The sequence below is a fragment of the Camelina sativa genome, chromosome 18 (assembly GCF_000633955.1).
Source record: "Camelina sativa cultivar DH55 chromosome 18, Cs, whole genome shotgun sequence".
In the NCBI taxonomy this organism is placed as follows: domain Eukaryota; kingdom Viridiplantae; phylum Streptophyta; class Magnoliopsida; order Brassicales; family Brassicaceae; genus Camelina; species Camelina sativa.
Genome location: NC_025702.1, coordinates 1,978,002 through 1,987,130, shown reverse-complemented (window position 1 = coordinate 1,987,130; position 9,129 = coordinate 1,978,002).

Sequence of the window (9,129 nt, the reverse complement as noted above, 5' to 3'; positions counted from 1 at the left end):
GACGGCGAGGGGGTTAAAAGAAATTATAGTTTGATGATCTCTTCTGTTATAAAATATTCGAAGAAAGTCCCTAACTTTTGTTTCGATTTGAAGTTTTAGTCGCAATCTTTGAAAATCAATATGGCTAACCCTAAAGTCTTTTTTTTTTAGGCTCACCATATGCTGCGGAATATTTTTATCTTTTAATTTAATATATTTTTATTTAGAATTTAATCTTATTTTTATCTTATTATAAACTATTATCGATAATTTTTTTTAAGACGTGTTATTAGAACAACATAAACATTTAAAAGAAAGTTGGAACGATAACTGAGATTATAATTCTTACATATTTAGGTGTGACAGTAGTTATATTAAGATAATATCACTAACATTATATAACATGAAATAAAATATGTATGTTTAAGATTGAGAATTTAGTGAGAAATATCATTTTAAAACGAAAGTTGTGAGAAATGCCATTTTAGTTTTTCTTTATCAGAAATGCCATTTTCTAAGTTTATGGCATGAGATAAAAAGACATTTCTATCATTGAATTAAAGAAAGAGAGGATTAAAAAAAATTGGGATGAGTAACTTGTGTTTTTAAACAGGAACAATTTTGTGGCACAAAACACACACGTGCTGAACTTCTAGTGGACCATATCCAACGCGTAATCAATTTTAGTACATCCCAAATTTGTTTTTCGTCCTCTGAAGTAGACAAGATCCGCTTGGTTGGACTCTACTAGTCCACCTGCAGGTATACTGATCCATGAATTGATCTAATTGTGCCTCTAGTGGACTAGATTTAAAGCTCGAACATGTTTTTTGTCCACCACATTTATGTCTTTCAGTCTTAGTAGACCATATCCGCTTGGGTGGATAAGTTTACAAAACTTGTCCACTATAGTAATGTCCTTAGCTCTCTTAGTGGACTATATTCGCTTAAATGACGATATTTGTCCATCAATAACTTGAAACAATTTTCTCCACCTCCATGCTTGCTGACACATTTTATTGAAAAATATCATACTCAGACTTGATCTGAGCATATTTAGTCTTTTGGATCTGGTCTATCGGAAATAAAATTGGGTTAGATATCAGATCTGGTCCATTGAAGTTTTATGGAGAAGGAAACAAATAAAAGAAACTCAAATTGAAAAATATTATACTCAACCTTGAGTAGAGCATCCCTAGAACGAATAAAACACGCTGTTCATCCACGACAGAGGCAAGCAGATTAAATGGAAGTTGTGATTTTGAAAAGATTTCTTTGTTTAGAAGAAAGAAAGAGGAGAGAAGGAGAGAATGAGAGGAGAGAGAGAGAGAGTGGGAGATGAGAGATCGAGAAAAATGAGAATAGAGAAGAGAGAAGAGAAAGAATTAGGAGAAGGATATTATTGTCATTTTTTAATAGATCAAAGTGGGCCCTATGGCATTTTAGAAAATGTTTAATTAAAAATGGTATTTACGTTGAAGAATGATATTGTACATGGCAGATCTCATAAATTTCTCTTTAAGATTTTTACAATAGATCACAAGATAATAAAAAAACATATTTTTGAATAAGATAACACCAAAATATATTATCTTATTTTGATTTGTTGTTGTCGTGTATCATCTTGTTCTTTTTTTTTTTTAAAACAGCTGCTTTCATTGATCAATTAGAAGTGATATCGTCATGAAGGATGTTTACAAGGAAACTGGGTACATAATCAAATGAAACAAAAGATAAATTATTTTGAAAATGTATCTTTACTAATTTATCAGCTCCTTTGTTGTTTGTTCGCTTTGTCCATTGAAACTTCACATTATCAAACTTCTGCTTCCAGTAGTTTATCTCGCGAATCCAAGTGTGCCATCAGAAGCTTTTTGTGGTTCCTTGTGCTAAATGCATGACCTTGATGTTGTCACTTTCAAAAATTATTGTGGTATAGCCTTTCATCCATGCTTGCTTCATTTCTGTGATCACAGCTTGGAGTTCTGCCTCTATGACTGTTGTACATACTTCGCCAATACTACATCCAGCAATGATAAAAAAACCTCTCCAATCTCGAAAAAGCCACCCTGACTGTGATATTTCTCCATTCTGGAAGAATTTGCAGTCCAAATTGCACTTTATGAAACCTTCTTTTGGTTTTGACCACCTGGACATTGTTGAATGATGATGACGTTCTCGTGTAGTATCCATAACAGTTTCTTCATTCCAAGCATCGACCCATTCCATTGCTTCTTGTATCACATAATGTTGATCTTCCTGCCATGTGTGGACTTGTTGTTGATAAATAAATAGATTCCGGCTTTTCCAAATCCTCCATAGTAACCATATTGGGAGCTGACGATCCATCAAAGATGAACTCATATTCTTGCTGTTGTCAATGATGGTCTTGATTCTTCCTATCAGCGTGTTGCCTGGGTTTGAAATATCTGGGAGCAGATGTTGTTGGTTAGTCCATATAGCTTGAGCATGGGGACATTCAAATAGAAGATGGTTGGTAGATTCATCGGTCTGATGGCATCTTTGGCACCGTGCGCTGTTTGTAATCCCTTTACGAGTCAATTCAGTTCCAGCAGCTAAGGCTCCTGATACAACTCTCCAAAGAAAATGTTGTAACTTTGGTGCTGTTTTTAGTTTCCAAATGGCTCCTTTCAGCTCATGATTTATCAAAGGAATGTTTGCATTGTCTTCATACTCTGGTAAATTGGATGCCAACCAGTATCCTGATTTCACAGTGTAGAGTCTAGACTCGTTATAGTGCCATCCCAGTAAGTCCGGTAATTCTGTATTAATCACCTTGATTTGCTGTATTAGACCTATATCTTCTGGCGCTATGGTCCTTCGTAGAATGTCTATATCCCAACCTGTATGCGTATCATTCATTAACTCGCACACGTTCTGTAGATTATTTTGGATTCCTTCTATACATCTTGGTGGGTGAGTCATTAACCAGGGTTCTGTCCTAATATTTGTATCTCGTCCATTTCCAATTAGTACTCTCATTCGTCGTCTTAAGAGATCTCTACCCTCTAGTAATGATTTCCAAATAAAAGAAGCCTTGTATCCTAGTCCAGCATTGAATTTGTTCTGTTCAGGGAAGTATCTGCCATTAAGTACTCGTGCTACTAAGCTGTTAGGATTTTGTGATATCCTCCATACTTGTTTCCCCAATAGGCTGAGATTGAATTTTTCAATATCTCTGAAACCTATGCCTCCTTCCTTCTTAGGTAGGCTCATTCTACTCCAAAATACCCAATGCATTGGTTTCTTCCTTTGGTCTTTACTCCACCAATATCTAGCCAGTGTCTTGTTTATATCTTCGCGAATCCCTTTAGGCAGTTTGAAGCAGTTCATCGTATAGATAGGCGTAGCTAGAGCCACCGTCTTGATTAAGACTTCTTTTCGTGCTTCAGATAGATACCGGTTTTTCCAGTTTTGAGTCTGATGAGTAACTTTATCAACAACATACTTAAAAATTTCTTTCTTTTTCTGGCCGATTTGCTCCGGTAGTCCGAGATATGTCCCACCTCCGCCATCACTATGTATGTTGAGTATTCTTATGAGTCTGGTTTTGACATGTTGATGAACCCTTGATCCAAAAGTGATAGCTGACTTTTTCAAATTCACTGCTTGGCCCGAGGCCCTCTCATAAACTGCCAAGATATTCATAATTGTTGTGCAAGATTTCAGATGGGCATGACAAAAGAAAAGTGCATCATCAGCAAACAACAGATGGTTAACCGTTGGTCCTGTATTACTTATCTTCATTCCTTTTAGTTTTCCCTCATTTGCAGCTTTTGTAAATAGATGACTGAGAACTTCCACACAGAGAATAAATAAATAAGGGGATAGAGGATCACCTTGTCTGATTCCTCTTGTTGGTGTAATATGACCCCTCAAAACTCCATTTATTAGAACTGAATAACTCACTGACTCCACACAATTCATAATCCAGTTGATCCAAACAGGAGAAAAACCCATATGTTGCATTGTTTGTCGTAGAAGTTGCCATTCAAGTCTATCATAGGCCTTAGAGATATTTGTTTTGACTGTCATATAACTATTCGCCCATCTCCTTCGTCTCTTGAGGGAGTGAAGCATTTCATGTGCTATTATGACATTATCCATTATCTTGCGACCCTTGATGAAAGCTGCCTGATTCTCTGAAATTATGCTTGAAAGATGACATTGTAACCGTGCTACCAGGATCTTTGAGATTATTTTATAGCTTACATTGCATAACGCTATCGGTCTGAAGTCGCTCATGGTTGTTGAAACCTCAAATTTCGGAATAAGGCAAATGTTTGTATGGTTGAGATTCTCTTTCATTCGTCCTTCCCGGAAAAAATATTTAATCTCTTCTATAACTTCTTTTTTGATGTCGTCCCAAAACTGTTGATAAAACGCAGCAGTGATCCCATCTGGACCTGGAGCTCTATATGCCCCAATACTGAATACTGCATCACTAATCTCATCCTCTGTCACCATTCGTTGGAGATCTGCATTCATGCTAGAGGTAACATTCGCTTGCATACCATTAAACACTTTCGTGTAATCCTGGTTCTTGTCTCGAGTTGACTGGAAAAGATTAGTGAAAAATACTTCTGCAACATCTCCTATTTATGCATCCCCTCTGTAAATCCTTCCAGAGTCTTCAATGGCCATAATTCGATTTATGGCATGTCGTTGTTTTGTCGCTGCATGGAAGAATTTGGTGTTTCTATCCCCCAAAGTTCGGCTTTTTGATTTCCAATGATATTCCTCATCCTTATAAGCTTGGTTCATGTCATAACGGATTCTGTTGATTTCTTCTCTAGTGTGTGAGCCGTTTGTCAAAGCATTATCCAAATCTTTCTTCAAAATATGGATTATGACTGAAGCATTCAATATGTTCTCTCTCTTCCAACTAGCGATCTTTGATCTTGTTCTTTTTATCCTCTCTGAGAATGAACTCTATGGATCTTGATGTTTCCATTATGTGATCATCATATCTCTGAAACCATCTCGTTTAATCAATCGACTATCATATCTGAATGTATTCGTTCGCTGATCTGTTGTGTGGCAAAGACTGGTGACTATGGGTCTATGATCTGATCCTTCAAAAGGTAGAAACTCAGTCTGGGCTGATGGAAAGAGAGCCAACCATTCAGGGTTTGCCATTGTTTTGTCCAGACAACACCATATATCATGCATGTAACGTTTTCATGTCAAGGAGACATGATTTCCAATTGATTTTCGATCATGAAAATCACAGGTGGTAATCATACGCCTGAAATCTGTGAAAGAACTCTCTGGTCTACGGGGACCTCCTCTCTTCTCCTCATTACCTCTGATTTCATTAAAGTCACCCATTATCAACCAAGGTTCTGATCGTGAATCTGATATGTTTTCTAATACATTCCAGAGATGGTATCTGCGACCCTGATCTGGATACCCATACACAACCGACAAATAGAAGGAGATTCCATTAAAGCAAAGTTGCATATCTACAAGATTAGCTGACTGAGAAACTACTAAAACAGTAATAGTACTTTTCCACAAAACAACAATTCCACCACTTATACCTTGTGGTGGAACTGTTACAAAACGAGAATACCCCAACTCGTGAGCGACTTCATTTATCTTGGCATCTTGTTGTTTTGTTTCCAGTAGGCATAACATGTCCGGGAGATACTTCTTCTGAATCTCCTTAAGCCTTCAAACTGTAAGGTCTATGCCGAGACCTTGACAGTTCCAGCAGGCTGTATTCATGGCGCTTGTAGTGATTTAGGACTCACCGCGCCTCTACACTGAGTGTTCCTGTCTAAGGAACCACTAGCTTCACCACTTTCTCTTATGATTACTTTTGAATGATCACCTACCTCTGTCTGATACTCTGTCTCTTCTCGCTTGCATTTGCCTGTCTCCTTCGCTGCACCTTGAAGAGTTAAGTTGTTTGCCGCCATTACCTCTGGATTGGGGTGGATGTTAGGGTAGTATGTTGTGTATGAGGAACTCCCAGGGATCTCTCCAGTCGCGTTATCAAAGATTGGAATAGGGTTGAAGAGCTCATTCCTATCCATCTCACTGCAAAACATGTTGTATTCACCACCCGTTTCTTCTATATCCTCATCATCCTCTAAGGCATTGTGATCTTGATCAATGTCATCCAGTTCTTCAACACCTTCTGGTTCTTCCACGTCTGGTTGAGTCGCTTCTCTATTGACGTTCTCCTCGACGTCGTCCATCTCTCGAATTATGACTCCCTGATTTTGGTTCCTTGGTGGAATGTCGTCATCTGCTTCATCACCTGACTCTTGCTCCTCTCCACCATTCTGTAGCAGACAGGCTCCTGTGTCATGGGTTAACATACCACAGAGCTCACAAAAGCCCCTCAATCTTTAAAAGCGAAACCACAGCAGGGTGTTCACACCCAATTGGAATTGAAAGTTACGCTGGAAGCGTAACGGATTCTCCACATTCCAGTTAACCTGCACCCTAACAAATTTAACTCTCGCCGTTGCTTCCGCGTCATAGTCCACTTCCATCAAATTTCCAAGTGCACGACCAACATGAGCAATGACTTCTCGACTGAGGAATTGAAGAGGGATTCCCCTAATCTGAATCCAGAATGGGATAAAGTTGATCAATGGAGGATTCTGGAGAGCATTCCAGGGTTGCAAGACCAGCATTCTGTCATTAAACGCCCAAGGATCGCGTCTCATGAATGTCTCCATGGATTCTTCAGAAGGAAAGATGAATTGAAACTGGTTACCCGGGATGATTCGTCAATAAACTAGCCCTGCCTGTCCCCACACCCGGGGGCATTGAAGTAATTATTGAACGGAGATTTGTCTTCAAGGCATGACCGGACGACCCATAAGAATGAATCGGTTTTTCGCCTCTGCCTGAGCCACCACTATCTCTAGGATTTGAACTGGTGCGTCATTAACCCCAAGGTTCAGATCTTGAACTGTCCTTCAAAAGTTGTCTCCATTTTGTGTAAGATCTTATAGAATCGGTAAGGAAAAAGTAAAATCGAACCAATAGCAATGAATGGAAGTGAAGAAACATCCATTCTAGTTCTGTGATAGACAGGTTTTCACCCAGGGTATCAATCCCCTATGCAGTTGTAGTACAAAGGGTTATCAATCCATATGGTTGTGTATTTGCTAGCAGGAAGGATATGATCAGAACAATGCAAGTCAAGCCAAGCAATTAGGGTTTTGGTTCTAACGATTCCTAAAATAAACAAAGTAAAAGAATATAAACAAGTAAACCACACGACCTAAGCACTCGATGCAAGCAATCGAGTACAAGATCGAGTGGGGGGATCGGGTATGCAAGTGAGATATGAACAGCTCGAGGTATTACTCGATACAGGTTATCGTGTACCTGATCGGGTAAGTAGTCGAGTAAGTGAAAGAAATACAAATAAATAAAATACGAAAGTTCCTAAGGATGGGGGTAATCGAATCCTAAGTGTTCTAGACCAGTACGGATGCCTTACATGCCTCAAGTAATTATTTCCTAGACAATGAACCTCTAAGACCTTGTCACCAAACTTTCGCACTAGCAACAATCAACCTTGAACACATTACCACACTGTCGCACTAGCAATATGAACAAGCAGGCATTAAGAACGATTCATTATTGTCAGTAGACTTATACTCATCTAATTTTGTTACTCAGAGTTAAGTAAACCTCTAGCATTGGCTAAATCAAGCATTTTATCTACTCCTTTCGACCTGTAGCATTTGTAAACGCCCTAGATCTAATCTCAACCTTTCGGTCTGTTGACAACATTAAGAGCACCAATCTAGAAGGAAATCTATCAATCATTTACAATCAACTAAAGCATCCTAACCGATCAAGAACACAAAATCATCTATCCCATCCCTAGAAACTTTACTACACTACTCGGACATAGAAGCGAATAACAAAGCAATCAAAATGAATGAAAATGACATTGTATTAAAAGATAGAGTAGAGTAGAGAAAGTAAAGGATAGAAATCTAAGAAAACTACAAAATAAAAATGCAAAACAAGAAGAAAAATGTTGAGTCGCTCAGTTCTCTCACAGAAGCTCTCGCTCTCTGGTTTGAGGGTCTGCGGCGTGCTCCTTTGCAAGCTAGGGGAAGAGGGGGTTTATATATGGAAACCCATTTGACCTAGCTTCCCAGACCTGCCCGATGATCTACTCGATGGGGTACACGAGGGTGAAGTCGGGTTACTCCTCGGGTGGATCTTCGGGTTGCTCTTCATGCTCTTGGATCCTCCTCGATCGTGTTGGGGTTTGGACTTGTTCTTGCAGCTCGATGGCTCCTTCGGGTACATGCTCGAGTTGTCCTTGTTTTTCCCCATTTTTGGCTCTTTAGCACCTGTTTTCATCCAAAATATGCAAATGCAGAAATGCAACACCCTAAATGCTCTAAAAGTGAATTCCTACAGTAAATGACCTAAAAATGCTAAGTTAGAGGTATGAACAATGCAAAATATGGACAAAAAAGGATGCTAAAAACATGTAAATTAGAGAGTTATCAGACCCCCAAACTTAAATCTTGCTAGTCCTCTAGCAAGGAAGTAAGAGGGTACGGTTTGAAAGTGGGGACTCATAACCTTAAGATGCTAACCGAAAGATTCAAGCTATAGTCCTTAAAGATAGTTTAATGGTGCTAAGATCAATCAACATACTTACAAATATTTTTCTATGCTTATTACCATGCATCGATCTAGCTCAACCTCCAACTAAAGATAAGGAACATCTCTTTCACATTCAATTAAGTGTTTGGCGAATTCTTGCAAATGGAAGGTGAATCAAGCTCAATCGGTTTGAAGTGTAAGGTTTTTTAGTAAGGTGGTTTCAAACAAATTCTTTGGGTGGTTTTCTCTCATAAGATGGAATGATAGACAGTTTTGAAAACTATCTAAGACTGAGAACAATTTGGGCATACAAAGCTTAACTCTTGATGATCTACCCTTTTCTCATTCACTCTCATTTTCATTTTTTTATTTATTTAAATCCCCTAGAATTTAAACTACCCACATCTTTGATTTTAACTCTTTTTTTTTACTCCCTAAGTTTTAGACTTTTAAACTTTAAACTTCTAGCCTCTCTTTTTTTTTTTCTTTGCTAAACTCGTAATGTAGATATATTCTTCTCTTTCTTTC